Raw genomic sequence first — 16433 nt, 5'->3', positions numbered from 1 at the left:
TCCCAGAGGCAACCATCATGAAATGAACCTGGTATAATTTTAAATTGACACTGTCATCAAAGGAAAGCTGTGACACAGAGAACCTAGCAGTCCAGAGAACCTACTCCACATACCTAGGTATGTGCAAGAATTCTAGAGCAGAGAATGCACACACAACGGTGTAGCCTTGTGCTCTGGGAATTCACTCCTGGATACAGGGCGGCTAATGAATGGAGTCTGGGCAGGCTTTTTTCTAATACAAGGATGAGCAAGAGGCTATTTTTAAACAATACTCTTTTCACCAAAGTAACACTTGGGCCTCACTCTTTCTGTGGGCAAATAGTGTTATAAAAAGTGTCCTGATCAACCCCAGCTATCCGGCCCGAGAAAACAGCACCAAGAAACGTTTTGCTTTATCCTTCCCACATAAGCTTACCCTTTCAGCACTCTTAGCTTAGAATGTAATTTTCTACTCCAAGATGACTCCAATTGCTACAAATATGGATTTTATTGTTATTTCTCACTATACTCTCATGAAAAAGACCAGGAAAAGGAGGACCAGAGAGCAGTGCACTGCCTTCTCTTGAACTAAATTGTTTCAAGCTTGTCCTCTCAATTTTCTGCATTAATACATTTTTTAAATCGGTAGAAGTTATTTGGGGTTTTTTCCTCCAAAGTTTATATACGAAACCTCTTTACCCTGTCCACTAAAGCGATGTCCCTTAACAAATTTTGACAATTTTGCCTAGCTTTACAAGGAATCCACCTAACTGATCTACTATTAATGAGGTGTGAAACTTCATAGCTTTTACTTTTCTGAGGAAAACAATACCAAAACAACTGGAAAGAATCATATATCTGTATAACTTTTGTTAGGCAGTAATAAATGCAAACTAGAAATGTCCAACAGGTTTGTGTGTCTGAAAAGTCTCTGTACATCTATATGAAAATTCCTGGATTCACAGTAGTAAAAGATACACTGTGTATATTGATTTGTATCCATTATAAACCCAGCTCGAGGAAATAACAACTCAATGAAGAATTTTCTCTATCCATACCACAAAGCCATATCCTAGAGGCCTTTGGAATAACTGGTTTTGATGACTCACACCAAGAAAGCAAAATTTCACAATCCAAATACTGAAAATGAGAACTCTGGTAGTTCATTTTATAAGTTCTCAATTTTAAGTATTCTTCCAGTAATTTAACACACTTTCTACAGAGAAAGAGGGGGTGAGAAAGAAAATGAATGAATGAAAAAAGAAACAATACTTGAGGTCAAGTGCTTTCATTGTATACATGAAGATGTTAGTTTCAAAGTGGGAATGCAGCAAAGAGTTGTGGACTGTGAAGCACTCAGGCTCTAAGAGAATTAGATGTCTGATTAATGAAAGTAGTAGTGAGAAGAAGCCTAAAGGGACAAGTTAGGAAAGTTAAATACAGCGCAGCAGCATGGAAGCTGCTCAAAAGCACCTGATTAGGATCATTAACAGGTACACATGTTCTAGAGCACTAATCTAATAAGAGGAAAAATCCTCTAAAATACAATGTGTAGGCTCAAGATTTTAAATGGAGTTTAAGATTCTCCACCATCACAAGAAGATATTCATTCTTCCTAGCCTCCCCTCCAAGTCACAGAATCTAATAGACAATTCCAAGTCCTTGGTTCACCTGACCTCTTAGCACCATAAAACACTGTTGATCCTTCCTGAAAGATTTTCTCCCTGTGGTTTCCATGACCCTTAGACTCCTCACTGTCCTCCTGCACTTCCAGCTGACCCTCAGCTTCCTTTAACAGGCTTCTCTTTCACTATCCTCAAACGCTGAAATTTCTGTAATAGGCCCTATTACTTCTCTCTCCACACATGCCTGCTGAGCATCTGATCCACTACCCTGATTCTGATCACTCTCTATAGGCCAATGGCTCACACCTTAACTCCCTGAGGTGTCTGGCTGACAGTGCCACAGGTATCTCAAATACATGCAAAATTGAACTCATATCTTCTCAAGCCTGTACTCCCCGACTGTTTTCCATCAGTGGTGCCTACCATCCATTCTAGCTCATATTGGAGGACATACTTTTCCTCTCATCCTTTAGATCCAATCAACTGAGTTCTGTCAATCCCACCTCCAAATCCACCCCGTTCTCTCCATCATCACTGCCATCACTTTCGCTGATAGCCCCGGTATCCTTCACCAGACCTAAACTATTTCAATGGCAACCCAGAGCTACTCTGAACCCCATGAAAGAAGGTTTTTAATGCTTCTCAGTACTTAATATGGCCTCAGAGGGCTAGAATCACCAGGTCTTGGTCTTGGCCAGCCTCACTGTGTTTAGACACCTCAAGGACCTCCACGAGGTTCCTTCTGTCCTAAACACTTTAGAGCCAGCCTGCGCCACTCATCAATAATTAAACTAAATACATTCTTGAAATCTCAACCTAAATGTTACTCCCTCAAACAAGAATCCCCAATCCCCTGGCTCAGGTACTTCTATCTCAGGCATTCCCACTGACACTTTCACTGATACTCCCCTTTTATTAGCTTTATTACTCTTGCAACTATTTGTTGCATGCTATCTGCTGCCCTCACTAAACTGTAAACTCACTGAGTGCTATTGGAATATCTGTCAGGTTAATTGCTCTTACTCTATTATGATATCCAATAGAGAGTATACCTTTAATAGGAGTTTGTTAAATAAATAATAAAACATGGCAAAACAGGGAACAGTGAAAATCTTGAAAATTAACAAAGGATTAATAAAATGCAAGGACTATTTTCACATACTGGGACTTTCTTTTTTTTATTTTTTTATTTTTTTTTTTATTATTATACTTTAGGTTTTAGGGTACATGTGCACAATGTGCAGGTTTGTTACATATGTATCCATGTGCCATGTTGTTTTGCTGCACCCATTAACTCGTCATTTAGCATTAGGTATATCTCCTAATGCTGTCCCTCCCCCCTCCCCCTGCCCCACAACAGTCCCCGGAGTATGATGTTCCCCTTTCCTGTGTCCATGAGTTCTCATTGCTCAATTCCCACCTATGAGTGAGAACATGCGGTGTTTGGTTTTTTGTCCTTACGATAGTTTACTGAGAATGATGGTTTCCAGTTTCATCCATGTCCCTACAAAGGACATGAACTCATCATTTTTTATGGCTGCACAGTATTCCATGGTGTATATGTGCCACATTTTCTTAATCCAGTCTATCATTGTTGGACATTTGGGTTGGTTCCAAGTCTTTGCTATTGTGAATAGTGCCACTATAAACATACGTGTGCATGTGTCTTTATAGCAGCATGATTTATAGTCCTTTGGGTATATACCCAGTAATGGGATGGCTGGGTCAAATGGTATTTCTAGTTCTAGATCCCTGAGGAATCGCCACACTGACTTCCACAATGGTTGAACTAGTTTACAGTCCCACCAACAGTGTAAAAGTGTTCCTATTTCTCCACATTCTCTCCAGCACCTGTTGTTTCCTGACTTGTTAATGATGGCCATTCTAACTGGTGTGAGATGGTATCTCACTGTAGTTTTGATTTGCATTTCTCTGATGGCCAGTGATGATGAGCAATTTTTCATGTGTTTTTTGGCTGCATAAATGTCTTCTTTTGGGAAGTGTCTGTTCATGTCCTTTGCCCACTTTTTGATGGGGTTGTTTTTTTCTTGTAAATTTGTTTGAGTTCATTGTAGGTTCTGGATATTAGTCCTTTGTCAGATGAGTAGGTTGCAAAAATTTTCTCCCATTCTGTAGGTTGCCTGTTCACTCTGATGGTAGTTTCTTTTGCTGTGCAGAAGCTCTTTAGTTTAATTAGATCCCATTTGTCAATTTTGGCTTTTGTTGCCATTGCTTTTGGTGTTTTAGACATGAAGTCCTTGCCCATGCCTATGTCCTGAATGGTATTGCCTAGGTTTTCTTCTAGGGTTTTTATGGTTTTAGGTCTAACATGTAAGTCTTTAATCCATCTGGAATTAATTTTTGTATAAGGTGTAAGGAAGGGATCCAGTTTCAGCTTTCTCCATATGGCTAGCCAGTTTTCCCAGCACCATTTATTAAATAGGGAATCCTTTCCCCATTGCTTGTTTTTGTCAGGTTTGTCAAAGATCAGATAGTTGTAGATATGTGGCATCATTTCTGAGGACTCTGTTCTGTTCCATTGATCTATGTCTCTGTTATGGTAACAGTACCATGCTGTTTTGGTTACTGTAGCCTTGTAGTATAGTTTGAAGTCAGGTAGCGTGATGCCTCCAGCTTTGTTCTTTTGGCTTAGGATTGACTTGGCGATGCGGGCTCTTTTTTGGTTCCATATGAACTTTAAAGTAGCTTTTTCCAATTCTGTGAAGAAAGTCATTGGTAGCTTGATGGGGATGGCATTGAATCTATAAATTACCTTGGGCAGTATGGCCATTTTCACGATATTGATTCTTCCAACCCATGAGCATGGAATGTTCTTCCATTTGTTTGTATCCTCTTTTATTTCATTGAGCAGTGGTTTGTAGTTCTCCTTGAAGAGGTCCTTCACATCCCTTTTAAGTTGGATTCCTAGGTATTTTATTCTCTTTGAAGCAATTGTGAATGGGAGTTCACTCATGATTTGGCTCTCTGTTTGTCTGTGATTGGTGTACAAGAATGCTTGTGATTTTTGTAGATTGATTTTGTATCCTGAGACTTTGCTGAAATTGCTAATCAGCTTAAGGAGATTTTGGGCTGAGACAATGGGGTTTTCTAGATATACAATCATCTCTCACCACTCCTATTCAACATAGTGCTGGAAGTTCTGGCCAGAGCAATCAGGCAGGAGAAGGAAATAAAGGGTATTCAATTAGGAAAAGAGGAAGTCACATTGTCCCTGTTTGCAGATGACATACTGGGACTTTCTAAGGAAAGTATGCTGCAAGCTTTAGTGAGTTGACAAAGTTATTTTTGCCATGATTTACTTGAGAAATCTTATTTCTTTGTAAAGAACAAAAATATTCATGACCAGGTGCACTCTTATTTATATGATATCACAGTTTCTGTTCTATTCTCCCAATTTTGAAAAAAAAAAAGTAGGAAACAATGAAAGTCATGTCAAGTTACATCATTTGTTTGACTCAGTGTCCCTCAGAGAGTCAAACTAGTTGATCTGGTAAAAACATAAAGATGCCAACCTGTCCATTCATTCATTTGTAGTTTCATTACATGCCTATGTTTAAAGCCCAGTAGAAAACATATCAGATAAGACAATTTTTAACCTTTCTTTCCTATTTTAAATAGGACTTTCTGTCAGAGAACAGAATTGATAACTCTAAAAATTAACAGGTTGACTCTCACTCAAAAAGCAGCCCGAGTTTTCTTAAGAATCTACAATGTCTGATACATGTAAAGGACTACACAAAACAGAGTAATTGTACCTGTATCATTTTCCTTCAAATCTTTCAATGAAAGAATTTAAGGAAAAGGTAGGAAAGTGCTAGAGTGTCCATCAAGACACTGAGTCATTAAACTTGATATTAAGAATAAAAATTAGAAGAATAGAGACATGTATTGAAAGCCTAATGCATTCCAGGTACCATGCCAAAAAATTCATATATTTCATCTCCCTTCTTTATCACAAACATATTAGGTAATTTATTATTTCACTTAATAGATAAAGAAACTCAGATTCAAAAGATTGAGTGGTATTCCTAAAATCATCTAACCCAATGGTTATCAAACTTTTTCTGTAAATGACTAGATATTTACTAGTTTAGACTTTGCACAACTATAGAGTAGTTGTAATCACTCAACTCTGCCACTGGAGGAAAATATTTAAACTACTGGTTGTGCCTATATGCCAATAACATTGTTATTTACAAAAATAGGCAGTGGGCCAGATCAGGACCATGGGTTAAAGCTTTCCAAAATCTGATCCAATTAGCAAGGAGAATAATTGAGATTCAAACTTATGTCTGCCTAATCCAAATGTCCACGCACCTCTTCTCTAGCATCTTCTGCCCCAAAGTATAAGGCAAGGCATAAGGTATCGAAGTAGAGTGCAAAAATAAACAAGAAACAATGCCTGCCCTGTGAAGTTCACAATGACAAGAAGAAAGTTCCTGTATGTACTTAAACAAACCACGAAGATGATACTGGTAGAGGCATTACCAAGTCTCCATTTGCTCATTTCCATAAATAATCAAGAACTCCTTTTCAAAACACAATCCCTGCAAAACAACCCATATCATAAAAAATTGTGTTACCCGGCAGCATATAACAATTTGTGTTCCTATTTGTTTCATTAATCTAGCTAATAAAACATCTCATTGGTATAACATCATTAAATTTTCCCTACTTTATCCTTCCAAGTAATGATACCATTTAAAACAAACCAACATTCTAGTTATGCTGTGCAATATAACCTCAGGCTGAATGAATCAAATTTAACTGAGAGGAAGAACAGTGAAACTGGAGAGCCATGACATATCACAGTGTTTAATATAGTGCAGATGGCCAGGTTCAAATAAAAGTTCTGCCATTTATTACTCTTATGACTGTGATCAGTTACTCAACCTCTGTGCCTCAGATACTTTATCTGTAGAGGAAAAAAACAGTACTTCCCTAAATTAGTTAATGTATGTAAAACATTCCCTAAGCACACACTAAATACTAAAGGTACAGTAGTTAAACATGCACAAGATTAACTGTGGTTCTAGATAACATAACATTGTCAGTGCATAATCTCAGTGTAGCTGTTTAGTGGGAAAGAAAAAATATGGATCAGTGATGAATAATCCTCTCGAGGTGCAAAAAGCAAGAAATACAAATGGAGAGAAAAGAAAACTCTCCAGGAACTCAAAGTCCAGGCAACTGTGGTCTAAAGAGCAAAAGATATTCCATAGCTCTTAAAAGTTGCCAGCTCAACTATGAAAGGCAGGCAGATCTTCAGAACCTCCACAGTGCCCAGATAACAGATCCTGCAGAAGGGAAAGTCCTAATCCCACCCTCAAAACACCTGAAACCTGAGTGGACTTAATCAAACTAAAGCTGCAATAAAGCACATGCCCAGCTCAAATATAAATCAGATTGACTTCACCCCACTGTAGGAACCTAAGAGAAAAAGCAGCACACCCTTTCTGGAAATAATAATATTCATTTCAGTCATCACACACAAAATGTCTAGCACACAATCAAAAAAGTACAAGATATACTAAAAAGCAAAAAAAAATTATTTATGATCAAGATAGGAAATAATAAAATGTTGATTTCATTCAACAGATTGAGAAGCAAACTGGAACTGGCAGAGTAAAAGTTTAATGACTATAGAGACAAATGAATAGGAAGCACAGTCAACCCTCAGTATCCAAGGGAGATTGGTTCCAAGACCCCTCACAGATACCAAAATCCAGAGATGCTGAAGTCCTTTATATAAAACAGCTTAGTATCTGCATATAACCCATGCATATCCTCCTGTATACTTTAAATCATCTCTAGATTACTTATAATACTTAATACAATGTAAATGATATGTAAATTGTCATACTGTATCAATTAGGGAATAATGACAAGAAAAAAAAGTCTGTACATGTTGAGTACAGACACAACCATTATAGGCCTCACTACATTTCTGATCCACAGTTGGCTGAATCCACACATCCACCCATGGATACAGAGGGCCATATGTATAGGATTGAAAGACAAAAAGAGAGTTTTTAAAACCAATACAGATCTATGGGAAAAAAAACTACACAATTTCTGTATAATTGGAGTACTAAAAGGTGAAAAAAGAGAAAAGGGTGATAATATTGGAAGAGATATTGACAGAAAATTTTCCACAACTGACAAAAGATATCAACCCATAGATCAAAAAACTGCAGCAAACTCTAAACAGATAAATATAAATAAAACACACCTGGCTACATAGCAATCAAAATTCTGGAAACCAAATAAAAAGAACATATCTTAAAATCAGAGAAAAAAAAAAGCCACATTCAGTAAACAACTATATGAGTTACACGTGACATCTAACCTGAAATCGTGAGGGCAAATAGGCAATGGAATAATATCTATTAAATACTACAAGAAAAAGCTGCCAGCCTGTAAGTCTACTTCCCAAGAAAACCTTTAAAAAATAAAGGAAAAATAGAAACACTCTCAGTGTGATAAAAATCTAACAGAATTTGTCCCCAGGAGATCCACATCATAAGAAATGCCAAAATAAAGTTCTTCAGAATGAGGAAAATGAAATCACACATTACCAAGAATCAGCAGGAAGGAATGAAGAACTCCAAAAATACCTGGGTAAATATAAAATCATTTTCTAGTATCTTCAACATGCAGACACACAGACACATACACACACACACACACACAAACACACACACACACACACACACGAGTGGGGTGGAGAGAGGAAGGGAGGGAGGGAGGGAAAGAGAGATAGAGGGAGGGAGGAAGGGAAGGAGAGAGAATGAACAAATTTCATTAAAAGACAAATGCTTAAAACAAAAATAATAACACTGCGGAGTATAGTATATGAAGAAGTAAAATGTTAAGATAAGACCACAAATCAAAGGGAAGTGCTAATGAAGTTATACTGTTCTAAGAGTCTTACACTGTTCATGAAGTAGGATATTATTTGAAGGCAGAGTGTGCTCATTCCAAAATGTAAATTGTAACTTTTGGCAACCACTTATAACAAAGGCCTCTAAAAATTTCCCAATATTGAATTCTAAGAAACATAAGCTCACAATCAAAACTCAAAAAAACACAAGAAATATGGTTCTATCAGCAAAAATTAATAGTGTAATTAGATGCAAAATGATCTGAGCCACAAAATGTAAAATACATAGAGTTGACCCATGAACAATGTGAGCTTGAACTGCGTGGGGCCATTTATATATAGACTCTGCCACCCCTGAGACAGCTGGGCCAACCCCTCATCCTCGTCCTTTTCAGCCTACTCAACACGAAGATAACAAAGATGAGACCTTTATGATGATCCACTCTACTTAATGAATAAATATATTTTCTCTTCCTTATGATTTTCTTAATAACATTTTCTTTTCTCTAGCTTATGTTATTGTAAAAATACAGCATATAATAAATATAACATATAAACTGTGTGTTAATTGTGTTATATCAATAAGGCTTACAGTAAACAGTAAGCTATTAGTAGTTAGGTATTGGGGGAGTCCAAAGTTATGTGCAGATTTTCAGCTGAACTGGGGGTCAGCACCTCTAACCTCCATGTTGGTCAAGGGTCAGCTGTATTTTAATAAGTTTTTAAAAATAAATAAGTATATTAAAAATTTAAAAAGAGACTCTAAATGACAAATTATATTTTTAGAAATCAACCAAATAGAATTCTACAAAAAAATTGAAATTAGAAATATAAATAATATGTTGAATAGCAGCTTACTCCTAAGAACAGAATTAGAGAGCAGAAAGACAGAGCTGAACAAATAACCAAAAACTCATACCAAAAACTATTCAGTAACAGTATTCAAAATGTCCAGATCCAACTGAATGGAGTATGTGCTTATGCATATGTCCCTGACTCATAAAAATATACTCCAATTGATTTACAGACCTAAACTTAAAAACAGAACAGACCTATAAAAGTATTATAAGAAAATATAGGAAAATATACTGATGAAGTTAGGATAAATGTGGCTCCTTAGGAAGACATTTAAAAGAAAAAAGATACATATCAAAATTTAAAAATCATGAAGAATAAAATACAACATAATTAACATAAAATAACACAAAAATACTCCCAATACATATATCAAAAATTGTTTTCTGGAAAATATTTTTTAAAGCCCACAGTCACAAAAAATATGTAAAAAATTCAATGGCTCTTCATTGCCAGTAAGCACATGAAAAGAAAACCAACCTCAAGAATAAAGAAAATGAAAAAGGAAAAGAATGAGATCTAACCTTACATTTTAAATCAGAATATATCTAGTTTAGGGGGCATATAAGCTGTTATGATGGTTATGGAGAAGAATTTAACATTGTCCATTAAAATTTAAATGCACAGAAATAAGGACTCAGCAGGCTGACTTCTTGTAATCTATCCTAAACATTTAAATCTATGGAGAAGGACTATATAATGACTATAATTTCATTTCTGTTTATGATGGAGAAAATAGTTACCTCTGGTGGGAACTGGAATTAACAGAAGCCTGAATTTTATTTGTAATGTCCAAATTTTTATAATAAAGCTTAAAATTTCAAACAGTAATGAAAACGACATGGTAAATCCATAGCCACTGGGATGCTAAGAACTAAAAAAAAGTAGTATGAAGGGAAAACACCAAGGCAAGTTAAATAAATTGTGATATCATTTGGGTCCCTTACAGCAAGCCATAACACTAGATTATAATACATAGAAAAGAGTTGAAAGGCCAATTGACAAAACAGCTTAAGTAGTTTTCTGTAAAAAATGAAATTTGAGATTTTGAGAGTGTTGGAAATGGGAGACTTTCCTGATAATATCTAGTTCCTTTGTATTAAAGAAAGCAAACTCACAGACACACACACAAAGAAATTAAACCTTTTTACAAGAAACCTGCAATTTAAAATTAATGTGACTGTGGGTATTTATATCTTTTTTTCTGTTTTCTTTTAATTAGATGAAAATTTAAAATGGCACCTATGATCTCTTCTAGACTCTTTCAGTGTACTGTAACTTCTTTCCAATCCAACCTATGGTGATATCAAAACTGTTCATCCTTACAGAACAAAATAAATAAATAAAATCAGTCTGTGCTCGTTGCCAGCCTTGTTTTATGTTTAATGAGCATGGCTTTTCCAGGAACAATAACGCCCAGTATAAAATGACTCACTATTACAAAGATCTGGATATACTGCTAGTCAGCCAATGTTCCCTAAAACAAAACAAAAAATATATATACTAAAATGCCTGTTGTAACATGATTACTCTATAAGGCAGCTGTTATTTCTGTCTCCAAAGAACAGCATTTAAAAAGCCATTCTGCTGTATATTTTTTTCCTCGGGGTGGCTAAAAGATAAAGGAAAAAATATAAAATCTGATCATATTCTGAACAGTTTGGTACTTTTCCTGATGAGGTCCCTTTTGCTCACCTAATACCACTGACAAAATCCCCTTTTAACAATGCCAGGTATTTTTAAAATCTGGTTTCATAAAAAATCACCACTGAGATGAACAGTTAGCATAGCAATTCATAACATGGAATGATTTCTTTATGGCTCAGTTATTAAACCATAGAAAAGAGTATTTATAATCAAAATGCTGACACAACATTGACAATAGTGAGGACAGCACTGTTATAATATGGCTATCACAGTTGTTCATTATTTGCAGCCGAGGGAAATCATGTTCCAATGTCCCTTCTATAAAACATCAGTTAAAGAAATGCCAATACCAACATTCTCAAGCTGCGTTATAGGAAGCTCTCATTTTAGCTAGCATATCCGTAAGTGCCACTAAAGCCAATTTTCAGTGTCATAGAAAAATAATTAGATTGAAGTACCCCCACAAACACACCCTCATTTATCTGACATGTTCATAACAGAAACGCAAAACCGTAAAATAGGGCTCTCTCAGCTGGGAAAACAAAGAGTAATTAATCACATTAACAGAAAACCCGTGCTGATCAGCAAGACATGGGAGAACCATTTCTGGATATGTGGCTCATTACCAGGGCTGGAGAGAAGACAGGATCTCTCATCGAAGGACAGAGCTGGTATGAGTTCTGAGTGATTATATAATTGAATGACAAGTGTCCTGCAGTACCCTTTAAATGGAAATTCCATAAATTTGCAAATCCAAAATTCACCTCTAATAAATTTTGTACTGGCAAGTAAGTTCTCTCACTTAGTGAAAACATTCATTCATTAATTCAACAAATATTAATCACCATGATGTGCTCTAGACCCTGAGCAACAGCAGTGAATGACAAAGATCCTGCCCTCACAATTGACTTACGTCGGGGGGTGGTGCAGACAAATCTTTTAAGTGAAGTAGGCTTGTATTCTAACCAACTGAAAATATTGAGAAAGTTATAATATACAAACTGAATTTTCATTCAGCATTTTTTGCATTATAGAAATTTAGTTTTTCATCTAATTTACAATACTAACCAAGTAAACTTACTACATTTTATCTATTTAAATATCAGCAGACAACAATTTACATAAAAGAAAACAGAAGGACAGAAAATCATGTTCTGTTTGTTTCAAAACACATTTTTTTTCTGGATTTATCCTCCTAATGGCATTGTTTACAACGCTATGAAAATTAATTTGAGGTGTTCGGAGCACCGCTCCGGTAGCTACGTTACAAGCCAGGCACATATTAAGTGGCAAGAAGCATGTAAGGCTGGTCAGAAGTACTCTGCATGGAGCTTACAACATTTACATAATAGTATTTCCAGGATCCTGAGCAAAGACTCCAAGATGAACAAACATCTTAACTTTGTTAACATTATACAACATTTGGTTTTCAAATAAAAACCCAGCTGGCTTATTCTTTCTTCCCAGCATGACCACCGACAACAAACAGCAAAGTACTTGATTTCAAATACCTAGAAATAAATTTAACCAAGAAGGTGAAAGACCACTATAAGAGAAACTATAAAAAAATGAAGAAAGAAATTGAAGGGGATACAAATAAATGGGAAAACATCCCAAGCTCATGGACTGGAAGAATTAACATTGTTACAATGACAGTATTACCCAAGGCAATCTACAGATTCAATGCAATCCCTATCAAAACACCAATGACACTCTTCACAGAAATAGAAAAAAAATAACCCTAACATTTGTATGGAACCACAAATGATCCCAAATAGCCAAAGCAATCTTAAGCAAATATCAAAGCTAGAGGCATCACACTACTAGACATCAAAATATACTACAAAGCTGTAGTAACCCACAACAGCATGGAACTGGCATAAAAACAGACACATACATCAAGGGAACAGAATAGAGAGCCCAGAAATTAACCCACATATCCAGTCATATGACTGTGGACAAAGGTGCCATGAACACTCATTAGGGAATTGAGTCTCTTCAATGAATAGTGCTGGAAAAATTGGATATCCATATGCAGAAGAATGAAACTAGACTCCCACCTCTCACCCTATACAAAAATCAACTTAAAATGAATCAAAGACCTAAACCTAAGATCTGAAACCATAAAACTATGAGAAGAAAACATAAGGGAAACACCTCAGGACATTGGTCTGGGAAACGATTTTATGAATAAAACCTCAAAAGCAAAGGCAACAAAAGCAAAAATAAACAAATGGGATATATCAAACGAAAAAGCTTCTGCATAGCAAAGGAAATAATAGAGTGAAAAGAAAAACCACAGAATGGGAAAAAATATTTGCAAACTACTCATCTGAAAAAGAGGATTAATATCGGGAATACACAAGGAACTCAAACATCTCAATAGAAAAAAAAAAAAAGATCTGATTTAAGAATGGGCAAATGGCCAGGCATGGTGGCTCATGTCTATAATCCTAGCACTTTAAGAGGCCAAGGCGGGCGGATTACTTGAGCCCAAGAGTTCAAGACCAGCCTGGGCAACATGGCAAAACCTCATCTCTACTAAAAATACAAAAATTTAGCTGGGTGTGGTAGCACGTGCCTGTAGTCCCAGCTACTTGGGAGGCAAAGGTGGGAGGATCACATGAGCTCAGGAAGTAGAGAATATAGTGAGCTGAGAGAGCACCACTAAACTCCAGCCTGGGCAATGGAAGTGAGACCCTGTCTCAAAAACAAACAAACAAAGAATGGGCAAATGATCTGAACATACATTTCACAAAATACATACAAATGGAAAACAAATACACAAAAAGAAAGGATAAACATCACAAGGGAAATGTAAATCAAAACCACAATGAGTTATCCTTTCACCCCAGTGAGAACACGTATTATTAAAATGACAAAAAGTAACAAATACAGGTGAGGACATGGAGAAAAGGGAACTCTTATCACTGTTGGTGGGAATGTAAATTAGTAAAGCCACCATGGAGAACAGCATGAAGTTTCTTCAAAAAACTACAAATAGAACTACCACATGATACAGCAATACCACAACTGGGAATTCATTCAAAGGAAAAGAAATCATTATATCAAAGAGACATATATGCCCCCTCTATGTTTATGTAGCACTGTTAAAAGTAGTTAAGATATGGAATCAACCTAGGTATCCAACGAAAGATGAATAAAGAAAATGTGGCATGCATACACCATGGAATACTATTCAGCCATAAAAAGAATGAAATCCTGTCATTCGCAACAACATGGAAGGAACTGGAGGACATTAAGCGAAATAAGCCAGGAACAGAAAATTAAACACTGCATATTCTCGCTCATTTGTGGATGCTGAAACAAGTTGATCCCATAGAAATAAAAAGTAAAACACGATACTAGAGGCTGAGAAGGATAGACAGAAAGGAGGAATTGGGAGAGATGCGTTAAAAGATAAAAAATTACAGCTAGATAGGACTAAGTTCTATATGTCTGTGTTCTATACCAGTGTAGGATGACTATAGCTAACAATAACATACAATTTCAAATAGCTAGAAGGAGGTATTGCATGTTCCCAACATCAAGAAATGATAAATGTTTGAGAAGATGGATATGTTCATTGCCCTGATCACTATACACTGTATGTACTGAAACACCTCTGTGTACCCCATGAATATGTATGATTATGTCAATTTGAAAAACAATTAAAAAAAAAAAAGCAACAATCAGATTGAGAGACCAACTGATGCCCCACCACCACCACCAAAAAAAAAAAATTACATGATTTTTTCATCATGTCACTGAATTAATTTTTGCCACTCAAGAGAAATGCCTGCACTGCAGTTTTTCCACACTCTTCCTGGGGATCTCTCTCCTCATTGCAAAAGAGATGTGCCTTGCAAGCCAGTGACCTCCAGGCATGCACAGCCTGGTGTGTAGTACAGTATGCTGGGCTCCCTATAATGTCACTCATTATTCTTCTTGACTTTACTTGTGCTTTCTAGTTGAAGCACTAAAGATTAATGAGGCATTTGTTCTCAATCAAGAAGCTATTTATGAATACAGTTCCACTTACAGTAAGCTATCTAGACTTCTTTTTATTTCTCTCCATTACAGAGCAGAGGTGGGGGATGTTAATGAGCAAAAGAACGAGGAAAGAACAGAGAAAAATGATTTGTGACTTTTTAGCCACTAAGCAGTTCCCTAACGGGACGGCTTCCACATCATAGCTATGCTGTCAGGATAACTGATATCCTCTTATGTGCTCTTTTGTTTGGTTAAAGTGAAATAATTATTACCACCATGGCCTCTGCAGGCCAAGGTTTAAGTCTGCAGCTATTCAGAATAATCTGCCACCTCAGGAGGCAACAGGTGATTTTGAAGCCAAATATATTACCTCAAATGAGAGAGTAGAGTCCTGTCCAGTGGTTTAAGAGACACCACAATGGGGAAGAATAAGATAGCAAAAGCAACCACTTGGCTACCCACCCAATGGTGAATGTCCTGCCTTTGACAAGAACTGGGCCTTTCTTATTCCACTAGTTTTACTTTGTATAAAGACCAAAGTCAGCCTTGCAGGCTGACAGCCTCTCATCACCTGGTCTTGACAGTATCCCGTGGAATTAAAAAAAAAAAAATCCAGCATAAAACAGATCAGAGGGAACAGCAATGCCACCATGACCTCTCAAGGCCATAAGCCAATCTGATCTCAAAATCAATCGCTCTGATCTACAAAGCCACTTCCGAGCTCTTCGAAAAAGAAAAATGTCAACGCTGTTGTCAGTTGGGAAATTGAATTCAAGACATTACCCAGTTCTGGGAAAGGTCCTCTAGGCAGAACCTAGAGTATATATGAAAGGGAAAAGAACCTGCTCATCCAACCAATAATGCTAATTATTCTACGTTAAGTAGAAAACCAGTAACGCTAGAAGTTAGTGCTGGCTTTATTTTCAATGTAAACAAACAAAAACTAGTCAAATAAATTGTTCAGGATTACATCAGTGGTTTGGCCTTCTTTCCCCTCCTAAAACAAAAGCTGAGCAGAGGAGGCAAGGCCTGGGAATGAGATGGCCTGGCATCCTGGCTCTCTTAGCACACACAAGGGTGATCCTGGGCAAAGGAATCACAACTCTAAAACCCTCTGGTTCATTAGTTGTAAAACGAGGCTTCTGAGATAGATGAAGAATTCCTTAGCCTTTATCGGTATCAAGTTCTGTGGAAATAAAGAAAAGTCTATCCCTGTTAGTTATATTAGCTTACATGAAAATCCATAGTTATTCTGAACACATAGGTCCAAAGTTCAAAAATGGAACTACTTTCTCTAAAGCAGAAGATTCCAAGAGACAAATGCTTGGTAATTTCTAACATCAATTATCAGCATCATTATTTTTATTTGGGAGGTTGGACAGGGGTAATAAAGGTTGTGTTCTGGAATAGAAGTAACATAATCCTCAACC

At 36.5% G+C, this 16433-nt stretch overlaps 1 protein-coding gene across 10 annotated transcripts in view; it reads right to left on the bottom strand.

Moving 5' to 3' along the window:
- Positions 1 to 16433, bottom strand: part of KDM4C (lysine demethylase 4C) — a 497722-nt gene that overhangs the window by 126791 nt on the left and 354498 nt on the right. The gene's annotated exons all lie outside the window — the stretch shown is intronic.

The sequence above is a fragment of the Nomascus leucogenys genome, chromosome 1a (assembly GCF_006542625.1).
Source record: "Nomascus leucogenys isolate Asia chromosome 1a, Asia_NLE_v1, whole genome shotgun sequence".
Classification (NCBI taxonomy): Eukaryota; Metazoa; Chordata; class Mammalia; order Primates; family Hylobatidae; genus Nomascus; species Nomascus leucogenys.
This window is presented reverse-complemented; position numbering and strand designations above follow the sequence as displayed.